This window comes from Penaeus japonicus, unplaced genomic scaffold (genome assembly GCF_977035675.1).
Source record: "Penaeus japonicus unplaced genomic scaffold, GWHDUDI00000001_assembly GWHDUDI00000031, whole genome shotgun sequence".
In the NCBI taxonomy this organism is placed as follows: domain Eukaryota; kingdom Metazoa; phylum Arthropoda; class Malacostraca; order Decapoda; family Penaeidae; genus Penaeus; species Penaeus japonicus.
This window is the reverse complement of record NW_028234433.1, coordinates 13,528,573-13,541,072: the sequence shown is the minus strand read 5'-3', so window position 1 is coordinate 13,541,072 and position 12,500 is coordinate 13,528,573. Positions and strand designations below refer to the sequence as shown.

At 45.4% G+C, this 12,500-nt stretch overlaps 1 protein-coding gene across 1 annotated transcript in view; it reads left to right on the top strand.

Annotated features, from left to right (window-relative positions):
* ft (cadherin-related tumor suppressor fat) overlaps window positions 1-12,500 on the top strand; it is a 244,143-nt gene that overhangs the window by 182,384 nt on the left and 49,259 nt on the right. The gene's annotated exons all lie outside the window — the stretch shown is intronic.

The following is a 12,500-nucleotide window of genomic DNA, read 5'->3' as shown; positions in this document are numbered from 1 at the left end:
GATGATAAGATGAAGAAGAGAAAAAAGGATAAGAAGAAGATAAAAAGGAAGAAGAAAAAATATATATTTATATAATGATAGTAACAATGACAGTGATAATGATAGTAATAATCATAATGATAATAGTGATGATTATAGTACCACTAACAAAGATAATAACACTAATAATGACAAGATAAAGAGAAAGATAGATACACAGATGGACCAACAATAGAAATTAGATAAAAGACAAAAGATAAATAAAATAAGACAAGAGAGAGGAAACATCGCCACAGCCTCCCTCAGTTCGGTTAATCTGAGAAATCTGCCGAGAAGATAAAACTAAGGATTTTGAGATGCCGGTAAGCAGACACTCGCGGGGGAACCGGGCGGGGGGGGGGGGATAGCAGAGGGGGGTTGGAAGGGGGAGGTAAGGTGGGTGGAGGGAGGGAGGGAAGGAGGGAGGGAAGAAGGGAGGGAAGAACGGAAGGCGGGAAGGGGGGAGGGAGGAAAGATGCAGGGGAGGGAAGGAGGGAGGGAGGTAAGGGAGAGGAAAGGTGGATGAGAGGGAAGAAGGAGGGAACGAAGGAGGGAGGGAGGAAAGGTGCAGGGGTCAAGTGAGCAACTTTGCAAGACCACAGACTCTCGCGTTTACGTTCTAGAGGTGAATGTGTACCTCGCTTTTAAAATGAGGCCATAACCATTTCTGTCCTTCGATGTCTGCAGCCTCTCCCTCACCCTCCTTCCCTCCCTCCCTCTCTCTTCCCCCTCCCTCTTTCCCTTACCCTACTTCCTTACCCCTTCTTTTCTCTCTCCTATCCCTTCCCTCCAAATACTCCCTTCTCCCTCCCTTTGCCCTCGCTCCTTTCCCTTCCCGCTCCCCCCTCTTCCTCCTCCCTTCCACCCTCTTCAACGGGAGATCGTCCTAGTAATTTTTATGTCTCCTCTCGGCTTGTTTCTAGCTTATCTAGAACTTAATTAGAGCCAAATTAATATCTCCGATCCGTAAGCCTATTCACGACTTGCATGCGCCGTTATCACCATTAATTTGCAAGGGCTCTCATCACTTGCAAGCGGCGAATAAATCAACACGAAGAGTCCAAAGGGCGACTACAAAACACTGTGAAATTTTGATCCATCTTTAATGGTTTGCAGTTATCAAATGCCGACAAAACTTTATGGTGGCCAGCGCTGCCACACGTCGCCAGCCGGGTCCCTCCCGCCGGGGCAAGACAAAGCCCAGCCAAGGTCGTCGCTTAGGCTCACTCTCCGATACACACAGCGTTGGCGCGTCGACTGTATGAGGGGAAGTTTTTCTGCGCCCTTTTGCGAGGGGACGGACCCAATTATAGTTCGATGTACAAGGGTGCAGATGAGTAAAAAATTAAAAAAGTTACAATGCATTCTTTTTCAGGTTTAGGAAGTTTCCATTTGTTTTTTTGTTTGGGGTTTGTTTTTGTTTTTCGCCCGTCTTTGCATTTTCGTTTTTTTTTTTCACATGCTGTTTTTCAATTAAAAGTCATTTGCCGTATGGTGATTTACATACTACACACGTTACCGGCGTTGGTACGTCTGACGGGAGATATAAATGATAATTTCGTTGCCGTAAGAGAAAGTTTGATCAATAAGAGACCTTATGTCAAGCCCCCTTCACCCCCACCACCCATCCCCTCTCCCCCCCATCGACCCATCCCCCTACCCTTCCTTAAAGCCAGTGAATATAACGTGAGACTCATCTCCTGTGAGGGACATTCACTCTTCCCTTGCCCTGGTCTCATGCCTCTGCGCTTCCCATTGGAGGGAACGTTGCAATGATTAGGTGTTTATGAGGAGGGAAAGAAGGGTGGGAGAGTGAAGGAGTGAGGGAGGGAGAGGAGGGTTGATGGGATGGAGGGATGGTGGGAAGGAGGGAGGGAGGGAGGGAGGGTGTAAAAGGGAGATAATAATTAGATAAATACCAGTGGATAGATAGATTAATAGATATATAGAAAGGTTATAAAGAGATAGTAGAGAGAGAGAGAGAGAGAGAGAGAGAAAGAGAGGGAGAAAGACATCCACAGATACAACCATAAAGACAGAGACAGAGCTAGAGAAAGAAAGCAAGAACGAAAGAAAAGAAAATAAAGAAAAAGAAACGGACTCTCTCGGCCGCCACCGCAAACCCGACAGACGCGGCGGTTGTGAACAAGCGCGATGGGTTGCGTGTTGACATGACTGTGTGCTATGATATCCAGGTTGGTATGTTCAAGGCTCATCTCAGGCGACCGAAACGCAGACAAGCGACGTCCGAGGTCGGTACGCAGCGAGTGTCGTGCCGCCGGGCTATTTTATGCCGGTAAATGACACGCTTTACAGTCATGTTGCCAAGCCTGCAGTCGTTTTTTTTTTTTTTTTTTTTTTTTTTGTCCTCGCCATCTTTACCCCCCTTTTGTTTCACTCGCTTCTTGGGCCTCGACTCTCTGTTTCTCTCGCTCTCGCTCTCGCTTTCGCTCTCTTTCTCTCTCTCTCTCTTGCTCTATTCTCTCTGCTGTATCTCGTCCCCCCCCCCCCTTCTCTCTCTCTCTCTCTCTCTCTCTCTCTCTCTCTCTCTCTCTCTCTCTCTCTCTCTCTCTCTCTCTCTCTCTCTCTCTCTCTCACCCTCTCTTACTTCCCTTGCTTCCTTTTTTTCTCTCTCTTTGTGCCTTGTTATCCCTCTTCCCCCACTCGTGATTCCAAGGTATACTGTTTAAGGACAATTTAAGGTTTAGTGACCTTAGTTGTCCTTAATCGCTAGTCACGGATGAGGGGAAGGAAAGATGGGAAATGGGGATGGGGGTCGGGGTGGGGTGGAGTGGGACAGAGAAAGGGGTGACGGGATAAAACCGACCTTTGGTTTCCACTTCACACCTTCAGCCGTCGAGCGCGGGTGGCTGGCGGGAGAAGGACCGCCACGAAGCGACGCGGGGTACGAAATTTAATGAAAAACCAACCCTTGACCCCGGTCCCCTCCCTCTCTCCCTCTCCAGCCCCGGTCCCCTCCCCCTTCCCCTTCCCCTGCGGCCCTTCCCGGTCCCCTCCCCCTTCCCTCAACCAAGCCCCTTCCTAGCCCCCCCCCCCTCCCCCACCAACAATGACAAAATGACAAGGTACGAGCGAATGATGCCATTTTCAGCATGTTGCCAGCGTCCCCAATTGCGTTTTCTTGCCGTATTCATTGCACATTGCTTATATATATTTACGAATGTTGCAAACGCCTTCTATCGTATGTTTGGACACTTGCACTGATATCTTGCAATCATTAGAGGCTCGAAATTATGAATAAAACAATTACATAAAACGCGCGTGGATTCTTTCCGCCGCTCGCATTCATTACACAGTAAAGCTTATGGTCTTGTTTACATTTGCAACTGTGACCGCGGTATACATATTTTATTTACATTATAACACTTATAAGATTGTGAAGCATTGTGATAGTTTTTGTTTTTAAGAGACTAAATTATGTGTTGTCGGGTTTTAGTATTCAAGAACATGCTAACTCACATGTTTTACTTCAATGGCTGTCTTTATCAAATTAGTTTGTGGAACACTTTTTATTTCATTTTTATTCTTTTTTTTTCACCCACTTCTTGCGCATCTCTCTCTCTCTCTCTCTCTCTCTCTCTCTCTCTCTCTCTCTCTCTCTCTCTCTCTCTCTCTCTCTCTCTCTCTCTCTCTCTCTCTCTCTCTCTCTCTCTCTCTCTTTCTCTCTCTCTCTCTCTATTTTACTCTTTGCTAGAAACATGCTCACTTGTCTAGAAACAGACCTACATATGTATATTTTTTTCTCTTTTCTTAGAAATAAAGTATTTGCGTTTACATTTGAAAGTGACCGTGAATAATAATCATAAAGAATATAACTAGAGAAAGGGTGAACGAAAATTTTATATGTATTTGTAGATATATGAATAGATAAGATGGATAGTTGGGTCGATCAATTGATAGACAGATAGACGGATATAGTTATAAACAAGTACGAAGGTATATAGATAGATAGATAAAAAGATGGGCCGATAGACTTAGATATAAGTGTGTGTGTGTGTGTGAGAGAGAGAGAGAGAGAGAGAGAGAGAAAAGATATAAAGATCAGAACCCGTACCCTCCACCCATGAACATAAACATCAATAACGGAGACCTCGGCATCCGAAACCTTTCACTCTATCTCCTCCCCACCCCTCATATCCCCCATGCACCTTCCTTTCTCCTTTCCCCTCTCTCCCCCTCCCCCTCCCCTCCCTTCCCTCCTATCTCATGCACCGGAGGGAATCTGTCGCTGGATACGCAAGGGTGGTTTCGAAGTCTTTGGGTTCGACGCGTTCTGGTTGCTACTATCCTCGTGATCGGCGTCTTCCTTTTTTCCGTGTACTGCAGCGGTTCTTGGGCGCTGGCGGAATTCTTTGCCGGACAAAGAGCAGAGGGAGAGAGGGAGGGGGCGGGGGAATCGGGAGGGAGGGATTGAGGGAGAGGGTGAGGGAAAGGGGGAAGGGGAGTGGGAGGGAGAGGGTGAGGGAAAGGGAGAAGGGGGGAAGGGGTGAAGAAGAGGTAGAGGGTGAGAGGAGAGGGAGGGGGGGGAGAAGGAAAGGGAAAGGGAAATACGAAGGAAGGGAAATATAGAAAGAGAGAGATTGTGAGTTAGACTGAAGTGTTAAAATGAATAGATAGAAATAAAGTCTTTGTATGCCTAGCATTGTTATATGTATTTTTCTGTCGTCTCCTGTGCGGTTTCAGTAGTTTCAAATAAACATTTTTTCCCCTCTTTCCCTCATCCTAATCTATCGATCTTTTCCTTATTAGACCCTCAATGTTTTAAAATCCCATTAAAAAATCCACACTGACGCAGACCCCCCTTAAAGAATCTATGGTGTTCTTGAGTCCCCCATAAAGATTCAAGAGCTTTGTGTAGTGTTCTGAAAACCGCTAAAGAAAACATATCTATCATAAATTTCGAAATCCCCCTCTTTTCCAATTTCCTATCTTCCCATTTCAGAAGCATTGTTCTTCTCATCAATAGAGTGACAGCGCCTGAGCAGCGTTAAAATATGCCAGATCCCCGATTTGAGCAAAGCGTTCAGTGACCCCCGATTTGCAAATTTGTCCCCTCACCTTCCTCGGCTACTGCGTTCGCCTTACCTTCAGACAGCATATAAAACTTTGCATTTTTACTTATCATTACCTGTGAATATGATTAGTTAGAATTGCAAATTTTCTCATTCAAAGTTCTCTTTTTTCTCTCTCTCTCTCTTACTTACGTTTATGCAACTCGCCCTCGCTTACGGCCGACCATGGCGTCAACTCTCCTGGAAAAAGCTCCGTGATATTAATCATATACGCATTCCATTTCCTCTTCTGCTGCTCAGAGACAGGGGATGCCACCATCCTCGTCTCCTTCTCCTCGTGTCTTTCCACCTCCTCCTCTTCTTTTTTTCTCTCTCTCTTCCCTTATTCTTAATCAGAAGGTTACATCAGATTACATGGCGATAAGTAGGATCCGTCTGTCCGTCGCAGCGTCTCCCGAGCTCTTATCTACAAACACAACATATGAATCAACCTTCCGTGCTGGCAGATAGCATCGCGCGGGGTATAACTCCGTCGGGGCGCCCTGCCTTTGCCTGCCTGCCTGCCTGCCTGCGCGAAGTCGCCTTGTGCCCGATAAGTGTGCGTGCGTGTGGGGTGTGTGTGTGTGTTGTATGTTTGTTTGTTTGGTGGTGGTGGTGGTGTGTGTATGTATATGTGTGTGTGTGTGTGTGTGTGTGCGTGTGCGTGTGTGTATGTGTGTGTGTGTGTGTGTGTGTTTATGTGAGTGTGTGTGTGTGTCTGGCAATCATTACTGGATATCTGACGAAATGTCTTTGGACCCCCAATAATTGCCGGCCCAGAGCACTCTTCGGCGTGTGGGATGAAAGCCTTCGACGTGGTGGCGGTAGAGGGAAAGGGGGGGAGGGGGGAGTCACATGTTACAGTACGAGGACCCCCCAACCGATCTCATCCCGTCACCCCCTCCTCCCCCCCACTCCCCCCCTCCCCTACACGAGTTAATTGCGTTCGGTTCTTACCCTCATGCGTAAAACAACAAGATGATTACTTCTTCTTTTCCCGAGAGCGAGATGAGATTGACCAAAGCCATCGAGGACCGGCGGAGCGGGAGGCGTCCGTCCGGCTGCGCGTCCGCCTCCCACTGGCTGTGACGGGAGAACCACACGAGGCTTTCTCGGCCGTCCTAGTTTGGACTGGATCAATCAAGATACAGGATTATCTATCAGCTGAAAATCGCAGTGGGACGCGCCAACGCCCCGCGTCCGTGTTCCCTTTACGCCCTGACGATCGCCTTTACAAGCGCGGTTCGCAGGGAATATTTGTGTTTCGCCGATGACAGGCTTCGAATGCCGCTCTGCTTCGGACGCTTCGTGTTTCGTGCGGTTCGGAGGCTCGGGTCTGGAGGGTGCTGGGATCGATCGCCTTTTGTCATTGTGCAGCTTCACGATCTTCGCAGACATGGCGTGAGGTGGAGGATCTAAAGAGTCGCATTATCTTGCAAATGTAATTTAGAAGGAATGTGTATGTATACGTATATGTATATACATACATATAGATACATACATACATACATATATATATATATATATATATATATATATATATATATATATATATATATATATATATATATATATATGTATATATGTATGTATGTGTGTGTGTGTATGTGTTGTGTGCATGTGTGTGTGTATGTATGCGTTTATGTGTGTGAGTGTTTGTGTATGCGTTTATGTGTGTGTGTATTTTCATATACATATATGTATGTAGTCAAGTCACGATAAAGATGCGCCACTGCCGCTAAGAGGGGCATCAGAGCGGGCAAGTACCACCTCCTGCTCGAGACAACACCCGGGTCTGGCTACCTGTTGATTGCTAACTCCGACCCGAAATATTTTATAAGGGCCAGACAATATGCGTTATCATTTAAATTGGCAATCCATTCTGTTCGCGAGAAAATTCGGTTATCGCGTTTGGTATTGTTTATGGCTGGGCTGGACTTGCCCATCAGTTGAGGGAGAAATGTTGTCAGTCTCACTTGTAGATGAGGTTAGTGAACTTTGCAGTCCAATTTGCCGATATTGGTCCTTACTCCTCCAGCGCATAAGGGCCAACAACATGACCTCTGTTGCCGTTACCCGAGCAGAGAGCAAGGGATAATGAACCCTAATGCACGTGGCACCAAGGACGTTGGGACTTCGGCGAGGGGAAGATGCTCTGGCTCCTCTTTGGTCTATCCTTGGAACCTCCGCCAGCTCATCCTCACCTGTCACACACGCACACACGCGCGAGGGAGTCCTAACGGGAAGCTGCTCGTCTTAAAGGCAATGAAGGAGCATCCCTGGGGTTCCAGGCAGGATCTCTCGCTTTTTTTTTTCTCTTTCTCATATCCGTCTTCTCTCTCTCTCTCTCTCTCTCTCTCTCTCTCTCTCTCTCTCTCTCTCTCTCTCTCTCTCTCTCTCTCTCTCTCTCTCTCTCTCCTTCTCTTTCTCTTTCTTATTCTCTCTCTCTGTCTCTGAGTCTCGAGTCCATTCCCTTCTGTCGATCTGCATATTCCTTTTTTCTTCCCAAGGAAACTTGTACAAGAATATGCAAGTCCACACGCATGCCACATGATTTGCACATTCGCCAACACGCGTCTCCACATTCCTCCAACCTCTTCCACCCACACACTTCCACATTCTCCACCACATGCCAACATCCATCCCCGCACTCCCAGCTCCCACGCCCACACGACGCCATCTTCCGCCGAGAGCCAGACGCGTCCATACCCAATCCATACAGGTCCTTAGCAGCCATAAAGTGGGCGGCCTCTCCCTATCCCTCCCCCTTCCCGTATCCCTCCATCCTTCCCCTCTCCCTATCCCTCCCCCAATACCGTCTCCCTTCTCCCTACCTTTCCCTCCACTCTCCCTCTCTCCCGTTCTCTCCCCCCTTTCCATCCCTTCCCCTCTTCGTTCCCCACCCCCCTTCCTGTCTCCCTATCCCTCCTCCCTTCCCCTCTCCTGAAACCTCCTCCCGAAGGCCAGTAGATGGAGGACTGAGGTTGATGGTTGAGGAGTTTGAAGGGGAGTGGGGGTCGCACCAAAAACCTGGTTGGTGCGTGATGTTTGGTAGTAGGAGAGCGCCAGCCTGACAAACCCCGTTAACTGTCGGCAATAAAGTTTAATGCGATGCATATATTACGGTCCCGCCTTCACACCTGACTCAAAATTGTTTTCACACCTTTTTGGAGTACACTGGCTTGCGTGCGCGGCCCTTAACCATCTTATTGTTTCTGCACATACCTTACAGAACCCCCATGCTTAAGACCCTTGGCTCTTTCCCCCGACACTTTCCCTTTTCCTTGCAGTCCGATTCTTGTCTTACTTCTTTCTCTGGCTTTTTGACTTGTTTTCCTCCCCTTCTCCCGATTTCTTGTTTACTCCATTTGACTATTTTCCCCATCTTGGTCGTCTCTTTCTCTTTCTTTCTCTCTCTCTCTTTCTCTCTCTCACTCTCTTTCACTCTCTCTCTCTCTCTCTTTCTCTTTCTCTCTCTCTCTCTCTCTCTCTCTCTCTCTCTCTCTCTCTCTCTCTCTCTCTCTCTCTCTCTCTCTCTCTCTCTCTCTCTCTCTCTCTCTCTCTCTCTCTCTCTCCGAATTCTTTAGGCGTCTAATGAACCTTGTTTGTTTTTGCCAAGTCTCGTTTCGGAGGAGCGGTATCGTCTTTCTTATTTGCAAAGTCCTTCTTCCTCCACACGGATGAAAGGAAATAATTTTATAGATAGATAAATAACGCCGAAATTAAAATAAAAGACGAAAAATGGTGGGTTCTTCTATTTTTAGTGTCTTTCCTATGGATTATCGATGTTTTGATTGATTTTATTTTTTCCCATATGTCATTCTGAAGACTTTCGTTATATTTTCCTTCGAGTTTAGATTGAAGGCGTCTTTTTTTAATAATTTTATCTCTGGCGCTTGGTAAAATACTTGACTTGGAGCACCTCCTTCGTTCAACTATCAAGACGTACTCTTTCTCGAAGGCGGAAATTCGATATGATGTTTTTTGAGGGATGTATTGGTAAGTAAAGTATGGTATTTTGTAAGTTAGGCAAATTTTGATGCCAAGGAACGTGATATTCCTAATTCTCTGCGATGTCTTTCCTTCTTTTCTTCTTCTTTTTAATTCTTTCCATTCTCTCTCTCTCTCTCTCTCTCTCTCTCTCTCTCTCTCTCTCTCTCTCTCTCTCTCTCTCTCTCTCTCTCTCTCTCTCTCTCTCTCTCTCTCTCTCTCTCTCTCTTTCTCTCTCTCTCTCTCTCTCTCTTTCTCTCTCTCTCTCCCTCTCCCTCTCTCTCTCTCTTAAACTTGCATAAAAAGAAGATAACTGACAGGTCTGTTTCCTCCTCCTCCTCCTCCATCTCCTTCTCCTCCACCTCCTCTCCCTCCTCCTCCTTCTCCTCCTCTCCCTCCTCCTTCTCCACGGACCTGGACATCCCCTCATCATTCTCTTGTTTATTTATTACCAGTCATGATTTTGCGAAGTATTCTCCGGGACCAAGACCTTCAAATTTGCAATTCCCTTCACTTCCTCAAAAGAGCAAAATTACGAAAAGGAAAAGGGGGATCTGTTGTGTAATGGTGGATGGAGAGAAGGGAGCGGAGAGGGGGAGAGGATGGGTAGGGGGTCGGGGGGAGGTTGCAAGTGCATTTGCGTTTCGAGCGTCTGGCAAGATCCTTTTTGACGTCGAAGATTGCTAGATTTGGTAGAGGACGTTAACTTATGGTTCGCTGTTTTGTTTTTTCTTCTTTCTCTCATTTTTCTTTTTTTTTCTTTTCCCTTCCCACTCTTTCATTTCTAAATGTCGAACGCGTGTTGGTTTCTGAAGATTAGTTATTACTTATGTTTTACTATATGTTTTCTTTTATTTTTTTTCTCTTTCTTTCCTTTCCCCCTCTTTCATTCCTGAATGTCGAACTGCAATGGCTCCTCTGAGATTACCGATTGCATATATTTTTTTTTTACTTTAAATTCCATTTGTCCACCACCACCACTCAATATCTCTACCCAAATAATCATATATATGAAAAAAAATAACCTGACATAATCACATAGAACCCAAAAACACGACCTTCAACATCATTGCAAGCAAATTCGATATGGAACCGTGCGAGTCAATGAACTCCTTGAGCACTTGTGAGAATCATGTGCTTCACCGACGTCTGAATAAGTAGGCGCAGGTCATGGGAGAGACGGAGGGGAGGGGGGAGGGGGGCGCTTCAACCTCGTCAAAAGTGACTTCTGAGCGACGAGCGGAAGTGAGACTACTAATAGAGATGACTAAATGATCTACTCACCCGCCCATATCCACGCCCGCACCTACCTGTTAGGAGGAGGTGTGAAGTCGGGTCGCCCTCCTTGTTCGAAGGCCTCCGGATTAGTGCGCTTTGCTTCCTTGACATGGTTTGGCGACGGTTTTATCTTTTACGTAATTATGGTTTGATTTTTGTCAGTATGATTTCCATATAACACCGATTCCATTTATGGAAGTTTTCTGAAACGCAAAGCATGAAAAATAGAAAGTTAAATACATGACGGCTAAAATCTGCAAATATGTGTAAATTTATATAGACAGACAGATAGGCAGACAGACAGACTGAGAGAGAGAGAAAGAGAGAGAGAGAGAGAGAGAGAGAGAGAGAGAGAGAGAGAGAGAGAGAGAGAGAGAGAGAGAGAGAGAGAACACCAACAGTCAATAAGCAGGAGGTCACATGACTTATTCATCTAAGTTTCCACAGATTTTTATTTTGCTTATCCGCTCTTTCTGTATCTACTAATTTACTTGTTTATATTATTTGAATTTCACATATTAGTGGAAATCTACGGTCATATATTTTTCATAACATTCGTATTGCGAACCAAAAATCAAAACATATTATAAGGAAAACCGAAACGAACAGAAATTTTCCCGAGAAAAAGGCTTCATATTCCTCCCGACCCGTTATGGCCATCCAGAAAAAGAAAGACGAAAAGGAAGAGAAAAACGAGCTGGTTAAAGCGACTTGCAGAGATCTTCGAGAATTCTCCTTGAGTCCCCCCTCCCCTCACCATCCCCCGGCGGCCGTTTTCTTCCCTAAATTTGAATAAGGGAGGAAGAGGTCTCGTCGATGCCTCCGAGTGTCGGCGCCAGTCATTGTGGCCAAAAACTGCAGGCTAATGTATTCTCGCTGTTCACGCTGGCCTGGTCCACGGCAGACGCACCGCTTGTTCGGAATGTTTAAGATTATAGTGAAGCTGCTATATTAGACAGGATGTTGTTCGTCTTGTTTTGGGCTTTCTTGTTTTTTTTTTTTTTTTTTTTTTCGTTTTTGCTTGAAGAATGAGGAAGGAGAGTGGGGAGGAGGGGGGTGAGAGAGGGGAAGAAGGAGTAACGGATCTCGGAGAAGGAGAAATAAGTGAGGAAGAAATTATTGGTCGAGGAATTATTATGATTATTTTTTTCTTTTTTCTATTCTTTGTCGTTTTGTGTTAAAGAAAAGAAAATGGATTATGATTTTTTTGGGGGGTCTCAATAAAAAAGAAAAATAATCCACCGAGTTGATTCATTACTTCTCTCATCACGTTCGTTTTCCATAATATTCATCCAGAACGAATCCTTTTTGGCTCATTGTCCCGAAGACCAAATTCTTTCTCTCCCTCTCTTTCTTTAGGGTGGGTGGTGGGGGTAGGGGGTAGGGGGTAGGGAGGGGCGGGGAGGGGGTAGAGGAGCGCGTGGGATATTGCAGATGCATGATGAGTAACTGTTCCTCCAACGATGGCCTGGGTGATACTCGCATGCACCGGCCAACACCGAGACGCTGTTCTTTGTGTTTGCAATATTGAAGACTCATTTACTGTATGCATACACATGGGACGGGGTTGGAGAGGAGTGGGGGAGGGGGGGATGAATAATATGATGCACTGTAACGCGTTTAACCAGTTATAGATGGACAAAAAGACGTGTTGTTTTTGAAGATCTTTTTTATTATGCCTTTTTTTTATACCGCTTTTTATTTTATCTTTGTATTTGTATGTTACACATGTGTAGCACACCTCGGCTTCGGAAGAGGCAATGGTGCCGCTTTTTTATAAATTGTTACTGTTTATGTTTATGATTATAATAATTGTCTTTATCATTATTGTTGTCATTATTATAATTTTTATTATCACTATTACTATTATCATTACCGTTGTTATTGTTATTGTTATATTGACTGTTATCATCATTGATATCATTATTACCATTAGTGACTACCATTGTCGGTATTGATATAGTTATTATCATTATCATCATTGTCATTATTATTCTAATATCATCATTGATTCAAATAATTTTCATTTGTATCAGTAACAGTATTATTATTGTTGTACTGTAATGATATCCTCCTTAGGGGCCTATAGAGGCTGTTTATTGCCCCGGTGCCCCTTCGCCCCTTTGCAGCGGAGACTGACCC